Genomic DNA, 12,577 nt, shown 5'->3' on the forward strand with positions numbered 1-12,577 from the left:
ATACAGGGGTACCGGTACAGAGTCAATGGGGAGGCTATATACAGGGGGGTACCGGTACTGAGTCAATGTGGAGGCTATATACAGGGGGTACCGGTACTGAGTCAATGTGGAGGCTATATACAGGGGGTACCGGTACTGAGTCAATGTGGAGGCTATATACAGGGGGTACCGGTACAGAGTCAATGTGGAGGCTATATACAGGGGGTACCGGTACAGAGTCAATGTGCGGGAGCACCGGTTAGTCAAGGTAATTGAGGTAATATGTATATATGTAGGTAGAGTTAAAGTGACTATGCATAGATTATAAACAGAGAGTAACAGCATCGTAAAAGAGGGGTCTGGGTAGCCCTTTGATTAGCTGTTCGGGAGTCTTATGGCTTATGGGTAGAAGCTGTTAAGATGACTTTTGGACTTACACTTGGTGCTCCGACACCACTTGCCGTGCGGTAGCAGAGAGAACAGTCTATGCTTAGAGTGGCTGGAGTCTTTGACACCGCCTGGTATAGAGGTCCTGGATGGCAGGAAGCTTGGCCCCAGTGATGTACGGGTTGTACGCACTACCCTCTGTAGTGCCTTGCGGTCGGAGGCTGAGCAGTTGCCATACCAGGCAGTGATGCAACCAGTCAGGATGCTCTTGATGGTGCAGCTGTAGAACCTTTTGAGGATCTGAGGACCCATGCTGAATCTTTTCAGTCTCCTGAGGGGGAATAGGCTTTTTGTGCCCTCTTCATGACTGTCTTGGTGTGTTTCGACCAGTTTGTTGTTGATGGGGACACCAAAGAACTTGAAGCTCTCAACCTGATCCATTACAGCCCCGTTGATGAAAATGGGGGCGTGCTCGGTCCTCCTTTTCCTGTAGTCCACAATCATCTCCATTGTCTTGATAACGTTGAGGGAGATGTTGTCCTGGCACCACATGGCCAGGTCTCTGACCTCCTCCCTATAGGCTGTCTCATCGTTGTCAGTGATCAGGCCTACCACTGTTGTGTTGTCAGCAAACTTAATGATGGTGTTGGAGTCATCCCAGGCCATGCAGTCATCAGTGAACAGGGAGTACAGGAGGGGACTGAGCACGCACACCTGAGGGGCCCCTGTGTTGAGGATCAGCGTGGTGGATGTGTACCCTTACCACCTGGGGGTGGCCAGTCAGGAAGTCCAGGATCCAGTTGCAGAGGGAGGTGTTTAGTCCCAGGGTCCTTAGATTATTGATGAGCTTTGAGGGCACTATGGTGTTGAACGCTGAGCTGTAGTCAATGAATAGCATTCTCAAACAGGTGTTCCTTTTGTACAGGTGAGAGAGGGCAGTGTTGAGTGCAATAGAGATTGCATCATCTGAGGCTCTGTTGGGGCGGTGTGCAAATTGGAGTGGGTCTAGGGTTTCTGGGATAATTGTGTTGATGTGAGCCATGACCAGCCTTTCAAAGCACTTCATGGCTACAGACGTGAGTGCTACGGGTCGGTAGTCATTTAGGCAGGTTACCTTAGTGTTCTTGGGAACAGGGACTATGCTGGTCTGCTTAAAACATGTTGATATTACAGACTCGGACAGAGAGGGGTTGAAAATGTCAGTGAAGACACTTGCCAGTTGGACAGTGCATGCTTTCAGTACACGTCCTGGTAATCCGTCTGGCCCTGTGGCCTTGTGAATGTTGACTTGTTTAAAGCTCTTACTCACATTGGCTACAGAGAGCGTGATCACACAGTCGTCCGGAACAGCTGATGCTCTCATGCATGCTTCAGTGTTACTTGCCTCGAAGCGAGCATAGAAGTTAATTAGCTCGTCTGGTAGGCTCGTGGTGTAGGTGTAGCCGTGTTGAATAGACCAAAACGCAGCCGGGATATGTATGCTCATCTTTAATTATATTTGAATAATGTGAACACGGGAAAACAATAAACAAGAACGACTAGTAACAGTTTCACAGACTGAACAGACAGCAATGCAAAAGATAACTACCCACAACCTACCAAACAAACACACACCCCTATATAGGACTCTCAATCAGAGGCAACTAGAAACACCTGCCTCCAATTGAGAGTCCAGCACCCAAACCTAAACATAGAAAACCTAAACTAGACAGAATGCAGAAATACAACCTAGAACATACTAACCTAGAACATACACCCAAAACCCAGGAACACATAAATCAAACACCCCTCTACAACACACACAAAACCCCCACCATACAAAACAAACATCCCTCTGCCACGTCCTGACCAAAATACTAAACAACTACTCCCTCTGCTGGTCAGGACGTGACAGGCAGCTCGCGGCTGTGCTTCCCTTTTGTAGTCTGTAATAGTTTGCAAGCCCTGTCACATCCGACGAGCGTCGGAGCCGGTGTAGTACGATTCAATCTTAGTCCTGTATTGAAGCTTTGCATGTTTGATGGTTCGTCAGGAGGGTATAACCGGATTTCTTATAAGCTTCCAGGTTAGAGTCCCGCTCCTTGTAAGCGGCAGCTCTGCCCTTTAGGTCAGTGCGGATGTTGCTTGTAATCCATGGCTTCTGGGGGCGACGTCATCGATGCACTTATTGATGAAGCCAATGACTGAGGTGGTATACTCCTCAATGCCATCGGAAGAATCCCGGAACATATTCCAGTCTGTGCAGCAAAACAGTCCTGCAGCTTAGCATCTGCTTCATCTGACCACTTTGTTATTGACCGAGTCACTGGTACTTCATGCTTTAGTTTTTGCTTGTTAGCAGGAATCAGAAGGATAGAATTATGGTCAGATTTGCCAAATGGAGGGTGGGGGAGAGCTTTGTACGTATCTCTGTGTGTTGAGTAAAGGTGGTCTAGAGTTTTTTTTCCCTCTAGTTGCACATATAATATGCTAATAGAAATTTGGTAAAACGGATTTAAGATCCCCTGCATTAAAGTCCCCGGCTACTAGGAGTGCCGCCTCTGGATGAGCGTTTTCCTGTTTGTTTATGGCCGTATACAGCTCATTAAGTGCGGTCTTAGTGCCAGCATCGGTTTGTGATTGTAAATAGACAGCTGCGAAGAATATAGATGAAAACTCTCTTGGTAAATAGTATGGTCTACAGCTTATCATAGATACTCTACCTCAGGCGAGCAAAACCTCAAGACTTCCTTAGGTTTGTGCACCAGCTGTTGTTTACAAATATACATAGACCATCACCCCTTGTCTCGTTATCTAGAAGCTCTTTTTCGGTCATAAGACACGTTGGTAGAAACATTATGTACAAAATAAGTTACAAATAACACACACAATAGCACAATTGGTTAGGGGATGGTAAAGGGGATTCATGAAGACCTGATTCACGCAGTCTCCTCTGAACAGTTGATGTTGAGATGTGTCTGTTACTTTAACTCTGTGAAACATTTATTTGGGCTGCAATTTCTGAGGCTGGTAACTCTAATGAACTTATCCTCTGCAGCAGAGGGAACTCTGGGTCTTCCTTTCCTGTGGTGAGAGCCAGTTTCATCATAGAGCTTGATGGTTTTTGTGACTGCGACCGATATATGTTTTGTACATTTGAATGTTTCAGTAGTAGGACCTAGGCCTAAAGCGTTTGAGCGAGAGAGAATATTATTTTGATTGCAGGCCTTGATCCCAATGACTCAACTGCCCCCCCCCCCCCCCCCCCCCCACCCCCGACAAGGAGAGAAATAGAACTGCTAATGTTCAAGGAATCATCAGGCTCATTTGAATTTCTTGATGCAACTGGAAAAATTCTCTGTGACAAAAGAGTAATCAAGTTAAAATCCAACATCTGTAGTGCATATTAAGACACACAAGGGAGACAGGAATCGGTAACCGTAGTAATCGGTAACTAAATAAACAAACGTTATCGGCGTGAAAAATGTGAATCGCTTACTGCATAAAAAAAGTAATTACATGCAAGAAAAAATGATTAACCCCAAAAAATGTATTAGAAAACAATGATTTTTATTGTTAAAAAAAACGTTATAAACTGATAGTTTTAGCTAGCTGGAGTCTACATACTGATGTATCATCACACAGGCTACATGTTCTACTGTGATTGGTCAAAAACAACAGCGCCGCTTAAATAAATAAAGCACAAGTCCCGTGTGGCTCAGTTGGTAGAGCGTGGTGTTTGCAACGCCAGGGTTGTGGGTTCGATTCCCACGGGGGGCCAGTTCGTAGAAAAAAAAAATGTATGAAATGTACGCATTCACTACTGTAAGTCGCTCTGGATAAGAGCGTCTGCTAAATGACTAAAATGTAAAAAAATAAAATAAAATGATGTAAATGTGATGCTATTTTCTCCACCTCAGCTGAGCGGCCCTGACAAGCTCCACTCTCTCCACTAGGCTAGTGTAGATTACTTTAGTGTAGCAATCACGGAGGGGGGGGACAGTCGAGCAGATCTTGAACCAGCAACTCTGTGTGCCGTAAAGAAATGGACAACCATCAATAGACTTCCCTTTGAGTTGAATGAAAATCTATTATCGTCCTTGACAACAAAGCTCTTTTCTTCTTCTTTCCTACTCCCAAATCAAATGGACGTGCAGCGGGGACTACATCAGTCCATGTATATACATAGTTCCTAGATGATATCATCTTTCCGTCAGATCTGACTGTCAGTTGGCAATATACCACTGAGGCTTGGAATGCGGCAAATTGAATGCTCATAACCTAAGACTATGTAGACAGATTGTTATTCTCCCGTGTGTGTGTGTGTGTGTGTGTGTGTGTGTGTGTGTGTGTGTGTGTGTGTGTGTGTGTGTGTGTGTGTGTGTGTGTGTGTGTGTGTGTGTGTGTGTGTGTGTGTGTGTGTGTGTGTGATTTTACCGTTAGCACTGCGCAGAATACACAGAGAACACGCCAGCTTTGTTAGGGAAAATGATAAAGTTAGCACTGCGCAGAATACACAGAGAACACGCCAGCTTTGTTAGGGAAAAGGATAAAGTTAGCACTGCGCAGAATACACAGAGAACACGCCAGCTTTGTTAGGGAAAAGGATAAAGTTAGCACTGCGCAGAATACACAGAGAACACGCCAGCTTTGTTAGGGAAAAGGATAAAGTTAGCACTGCGCAGAATACACAGAGAACACGCCAGCTTTGTTAGGGAAAAGGATAAAGTTAGCACTGCGCAGAATACACAGAGAACAAGCCAGCTTTGTTAGGGAAAACGATAAAGTTAGCACTGCGCAGAATACACAGAGAACACGCCAGCTTTGTTAGGGAAAAGGATAAAGTTAGCACTGCGCAGAATACACAGAGAACACGCCAGCTTTGTTAGGGAAAAGGATAAAGTTAGCACTGCGCAGAATACACAGAGAACACGCCAGCTTTGTTAGGGAAAAGGATAAAGTTAGCACTGCGCAGAATACACAGAGAACACGTCAGCTTTGTTAGGGAAAAGCATAAAGTTAGCACTTCAAGGAATTGACGTCAGCTGTGTTTTTTTTTTTATATATTCCACAGCTTCTGAAGGCTACTGGCTATTGGAAAGGAAGTGGTTGGCTTGTCTTCCCTCTGCAGCATGTGTTTGTGCGCGCGTATGTGTGTGTGTGTGTGTGTGTTTGTGCGCGCGTGTGTGAGTGCGTGTGTGTGTGTGTGTGCTTCAACAACATTGGCAATATAAAAAATTATTACTCATATAGTAGTATCATATAGTAGTAATATATATATATTTTTTTTTTCACCTTTATTTAACCAGGTAGGCAAGTTGAGATAGATATAGTAGTAATATATAGTAGTATCATATAGCAGTATCATATAGCAGTATCATATAGTAGTAATATATAGCAGTAATATATAGAAGTATCATATAGCATTATCATATAGTAGCGATATATAGCAGTATCATATAGTAGTAATATATAGTAGTAATATATAGCAGTAATATATAGCAGTATCATCATGTAGTAGTATATAACAGTATCATATAGTAGTAATATATAGCAGTAACATATATCAGTAATATATAGAAGTATCATGTAGTAGTAATATATATAGTAGTATCATATAGCAGTATCATATAGTAGTAATATATAGCAGTAATATATAGAAGTATCATACAGTATTATCATATAGTAGTATCATATAGCAGTATCAAATAGTAGTAATATATAGTAGTATCAAATAGTAGTATCATATAGTAGTAATATATAGTAGTATCAAATAGTAGTATCATATAGTAGTATCACATAGTAGTAATATATAGTAGTATCAAATAGTAGTATCATATAGTAGTATCATATAGTAGTATCATATAGTAGTATCAAATAGTAGTATCATATAGTAGTATCATATAGTAGTATCAAATAGTAGTATCATATAGTAGTATCATATAGTAGTATCATATAGTAGTATCATATAGTAGTATCATATAGCAGTATCATATAGTAGTATCATATAGTAGTAATATATAGTAGTAATATATAGTAGTAATATATAGTAGTAATATATAGTAGTAATATATAGTAGTAATATATAGCTGAATCACATAATATTATCATATAGCAGTATCAAATAGTTGTAATTTTTGTAGTATGATATAGTATTATCATATAGTAGTAATATATAGTAGTATCATATTACAGTATCATATAGTAGTAATATATAGCGGTATCATATAGTAGTATCACACAGCAGTATCATATAACAGTATCATATAATATTCTCCTCTCTGGGGTATGTGGGACCTGCGGGACACACTATTCAACAGCCAGTAACGTAGCAGGGCGGCAAATTCAAAACAACAAAATTCTCATAATTCTAATTTCTCAAACATACAACTATTATATCCCATTTTAAAGATACACTTCTCGTTAATCCAACCACATTGTCCGATTTCAAAAAGGCTTTACGGCGAAAGCATAACATTAGATTATGTTAGGACAGCGCCTAGACAAGAAAAACCACACAGCCATTTTCACAAAAACCAGAAATACAGCTAAAATTAATCACTAACCTTTGATGATCTTCATCAGATGGCACTCATAGGACTTCATGTTACACAATACATGTATGTTTTGCTCAATAAAGTTCATATTTATATCCAAAAACCTCATTTTACATTGGCGTGTAAAGTTCAGAAATGTTTTGCCTCCCAAAACTTCCGCTGAATGAGCACATCAATTTACAGAAATACTCATCATAAACATTGAGAAAATATTCAACAGTTATTCAAAGAATTATAGATACACTTCTCCTTAATGCAACCGCTGTGTCAGATTTCCAAAAAGCTTTACGGCGAAAGCAAATTTTGCAATAATCTGAGTACAGCGCTCAGATATCAAAACAAGCCATACAGATACCCGCCATTTTGGAGTCAACAGAAATGACAAAAATTACATTATAAATATTTACTTACCTTTGATGATCTTCATCGGAATGCACTCCCAGGAATCCCAGTTCCAGAATAAATGTTTGTATTGTTCGATAAAGTCATAATTTATGTCCAAATACCTCCTTTTTGTTGGCGCATTTAGTCAACTACTCCAAATGCAGGAAGCGCTCGCAAAATGTCACGACAGAAAGTCAAAAAAAGTTATATTTACGTTCGTAGAAACATGTCAAACAATGTATAGCATCAGTCTTTAGGATGTTTTTATCATAAATCTTCAGTAATATTCCAACCGGACAATTCCAATGTCTTCAAAAAAGAAAAGGAACACAACTGACTCTCACATGAGCGCGCGCCTCTGAGCTCATGTCATTTTCTCACTCATCTGACTCCAGGACCTCTTATTCTCTCCCCATTCACAGTAGAAGCATGAAACAATGTTCTAAAGACTGTTGACATCTAGTGGAAGCCTTAGGAAGTGCAAAATTAACCCTAAGTCACTGTATACTGGATAGGCAATCACTTGAAAAAACTACAAACCTCAGATTTCTACACTTCCTGGTTGGATTTTTCTCAGGTTTTTGCCTGCCATATGAGTACTGTTATACTCACAGACATCATTCAAACAGTTTTAGAAACTTCAGTGTTTTCTATCCAAATCTACTAATAACATGCATATCCTACCTTCTGAGCCTGAGTAGCAGGCAGTTTACTACGGGCACGCCTTTCATCCGGGCGTCAAAATACTGCCCCCTACCCTAGAGAAGTTATATAGCATAATCAAAGTGTCTCAGTGTTGTAGATGGTACGTTGTCTCAGTGTTGTAGATGGTTGTTGGCACGTTGTCTCAGTGTTGTAGATGGTTGTTGGAACGTTGTAGATGGTTGTTGGAACGTTGTGGCGCTGCGTATGGCCTTAATGACACTGGTGCTGATACAGCAACTACTTACTGAGGAGAGGGAGGGAGAGAGGGAGGGAGGGAGGGAGAGAGGAGAGAGATAGAGAGAGGGAGAGAGGGAGGGAGGGAGACAGAGAGGGAGACAGAGATAAAGAGAGAGAGAGAGAGAGAGAGAGCTATAAATGTATACTCAGAACCCCCCAAAAAAACACAGTACAACAGAGTTCTGACCTTTAAGCAGCAGCAGTAATCAGCTGAATGTATTGAATAGTCAAATTAAACACTGTAGTCATTAATCATCCAGGTTGACTTCTAAATTACACCATATTCCCTTTTTTAGTGGGCTACTTTTGGATCAGGGCCCACGGTAGGCCAAATGTAAAGCCCTGTGTAGAGAACAGGGTGCCATTTGGGACAGAGCTGTCTGCAGTCATACTGGCTCTGCTACAAATGCTCCTTATTGTTCACACACACAGAGACACACACACAGAGAACACACACACACACACACACAACACACACACACACACACACACACACACACACACACACACACACACACACACACACACACACACACACACACACACACACACACACACACACACACCACACACACACACACAGACACAGACACAGACACAGACACACACCCACACCTGACAGATTCATTTCTCCTGGACTTGAAGTGAGTAGTTTCCATGGCTGGTTGGAGGTATGGAGAGAGGGGCTGGCACCGTGGAGGAGTTTCCCCTAGAAACTATGCCCATTCCTGGGGAAACCTGGCATTGGCACAGCCTTCTCCCGTCTGGAGCCTGGAGAGTGCCAACAGGTGAGCAACCATCTTAGTTCTGCCCCAAATGACACCCTATTCCCTATATCCCTATATTCCCTGATCAGAAGTAGAGCACTAGATAGGGGATAGGGAGCGTTTTGAGATGCAGCCTATCCCCTAAACCCCCTAACTCACCATGTGGATAGCATTGCTCCATTCTCTTAGAAGTAAAACTCCGTTTTGATGTATCATTCTCTGGTTGAAGCCACTTGACAATCTTTCCCATACCTGGATTCTATCTTCCTGATTCTATTAAAAAAAATAAAAATAACTGTAGGAAGAATGCTGTTGGATTCCCTCTGAGTTCTAAACTGTGATTGATTTGGAAGTGGAATCTCTTGTCTTACTGTTACAAATGAATCATTGATTCCTCTACATTTCAAAAACAAAATACTGAACTGAGGCATTGTTTGAGAAAGCTAGGGAGAGTGAGATGGACAGAAACAGAGAGATAGAGACGGAGAGACAGACAGAGACAGATGGAGTGAGATAGAGATGGAGAGATAGACAGAGAGACAGAGACAGAGAGAGAAACAGAGACGGAGAGAGAAACAGAGACGGAGAGATAAACAGAGAGACGGAGAGACAGACAGAGACAGATGGAGTGAGATAGAGATGGAGAGACAGACAGAGAGAGAGAGAGAGACAGAGACAGAGATATAGATGGAGAAACAGACATAGACAGAGAGAGAGACGGAGAGAGAAACAGACATAGACAGAGAGATAGAGATGGAGAGATAGACAGAGACAGAGATATAGATGGAGAGACAGACATAGAGAGAGATAGAGAGAGACAGAGACAGAGAGAGAGACAGAGACGGAGAGAGAAACAGAGACAGAGAGAGAGACAGAGACGGAGAGATAAACAGAGAGATGGAGAGACAGACAGAGAGAGATGTAGAGAGAGACAGTGAGAGAGACAGAGACAGACAGAAACAGAGATAGAGATAGACAGAGACAGAGAGAGAGACTGGCACAGAGAGAGAAACAGCGAGACAGACAGAGATAGAGATAGAGATGGAGAGATAGACAGAGACAAAGAAGGAGAGACAGACAGAGACAGAGATAGAGACGGAGAGATAGACAGAGATAGAGATAGAGATGGAGAGAGAGAGACAAACACAGAGAGAGACAAAGAGACAAACAGAGACAGAGATAGAGATAGAGAGAGAGATAGAGAGACAGACAGAGACAGAGAAGGAGAGACAGACAGAGACAAAGAAGGAGAGACAGACAGAGACAGAGATAGCGAAGGAGAGATAGACAGAGATAGAGATAGAGATGGAGAGAGAGAGACACAGAGAGAGAGACAGCAAGACAGACAGAGACAGAGATAGAGATAGAGAGATAGACAGAGATAGAGATAGAGATGGAGAGAGAGAGACAAACACAGAGAGAGACAAAGAGACAAACTGAGACAGAGATAGAGATAGAGAGAGAGACAGAGAGAGAGATAGAGAGACAGACAGAGACAGAGAAGGAGAGACAGACAGAGACAAAGAAGGAGAGACAGACAGAGATAGAGATAGAGATGGAGAGATAGACAGAGATAGAGATAGAGATGGAGAGAGAGAGACACAGAGATAGAGACAGAGACGGAGAGACAGACAGAGACGGAGAGAGCGACAGACAGAGACAGAGAGACAGACAGAGATGGAGACGGAGAGACAGACATAGAGACAGAGATAGAGATGGAGAGATAGACAGAGACTGAGAGAGAGTAGTAGTAGTAGTAGTAGTAGTAGTAGTAGTAGTAGTAGTAGTGGTAGTAGTAGTAGTAGTAGTAGTGGTAATAGTAGTAGTAGTAGTAGTAGTAGTGGTAGTAGTAGTAGTAGTAGTAGTAGTGGTAGTAGTAGTAGTAGTAGTAGTGGTAGTAGTAGTAGTAGTAGTAGTAGTGGTAGTAGTAGTTGTAGCAGTAGTAGTAGTGGTAGTAGTAGTAGTAGTGGTAGTAGTAGTAGTAGTAGTAGTGGTAGTAGTAGTAGTGGTAGTAATAGTAGTAGTTGTAGTAGTAGTAGTAGTAGTAGTGGTAGTAGTAGTAGTAGTAGTAGTAGTGGTAGTAGTAGTATTAGTAGTAGTAGTAGTAGTAGTAGTAGTAGTAGTAGTGGTAGTAGTAGTAGTAGTAGTAGTAGTAGTAGTGGTAGTAGTAGTTGTAGCAGTAGTAGTAGTAGTAGTAGTAGTGGTAGTAGTAGTAGTAGTAGTGGTAGTAGTAGTAGTAGTAGTAGTAGTGGTAGTAGTAGTTGTAGTAGTAGTAGTAGTGTAGTAGTAGTAGTAGTGGTAGTAGTAGTAGTAGTAGTAGTGGTAGTAGTAGTAATAGTAGTAGTGGTAGTAGTAGTTGTAGCAGTAGTAGTTGTAGCAGTAGTAGTAGTAGTAGTAGTAGTAGTAGTGGTAGTAGTAGTGGTAGTAGTAGTGGTAGTAGTAGTTGTAGTAGTAGTAGTAGTTGTAGTAGTGGTGGTAGTAGTAGTAGTAGTAGTAGTAGTGGTAGTAGTAGTTGTAGTAGTAGTGGTAGTAGTAGTTGTAGTAGTAGTAGTAGTAGTAGTAGTGGTAGTAGTAGTGATAGTAGTAGTAGTAGTAGTAGTAGTAGTGGTAGTAGTAGTAGTAGTAGTAGTAGTGGTAGTAGTAGTAGTAGTAGTAGTGGTAGTAGTAGTAGTAGTAGTAGTGGTAGTAGTAGTAGTAGTAGTAGTAGTAGTAGTAGTAGTAGTAGTAGTAGTGGTAGTAGTAGTAGTAGTAGTCAGTCTATCTACCCCCCTCTCTCTCTCCTCTATATATACATGTTTACGAGTATATGTTTTGGTTTGTCCCTCTCTGCGATCGCCGGTCCGTCTGCTGGATAGTCAGTTGACAGAAAGCCACTGGTTTGTCCACCAGAGATCAGAGTCCGTCGGAGTTGTAGGTTGTTATAATGGATCCTTCAGAGTACCATTCGAAAAATGTTCTTAGATCGGGTGTGTTTACCAGACTAAAGTATTTAAACAGATGCAGCCTGAATAATTGTTCTTTACTTTGTAGATTTCTTAGCCATTTCAACATGGGGACCTCGTCCCTGTGTTTTTGACTCTTGTAGAGTTGCCAACCATTTCAACATGTAGCTACCGCTTCATGTTTTCTGATCTAAATGTACATTTTGTCGGAAGTGGGTTTTATACTTAGTAGAAGAAGGGGCGTTCCATGACACGGTGTCTGGGCTCACGGGGGAGTGTCTACTGACTTGTTAAACTTTGCATGAAAACTTTCATTTAGAAGGTTAACATCACATTTCATCTTTTCAAAAGTATTCCTTTATACTCAATCATTCAGATTCAAACCCCAATAATTAATAAGTGTATACAAACAAAGAAACAGCAATGTGTGTCTCCTGTCCTTCATGAGGTCACCAAATGAAACAAACTCGACATAACTGTCCCTTAAGTGTCCACGGACCATTCCCACATTCTCAAAAATAGAAATATTGTTTAATTCTCAAATTTTGTGGATTAGGAGTTTTGGCAACAAGAATGACTTTGTTCTCCATAGGCTCTCTCCCTCAATACTGAGAGATTCTACCAGGAATTTATGACTGTT

This window comes from Salmo trutta, chromosome 8 (assembly GCF_901001165.1).
Source record: "Salmo trutta chromosome 8, fSalTru1.1, whole genome shotgun sequence".
In the NCBI taxonomy this organism is placed as follows: Eukaryota; Metazoa; Chordata; class Actinopteri; order Salmoniformes; family Salmonidae; genus Salmo; species Salmo trutta.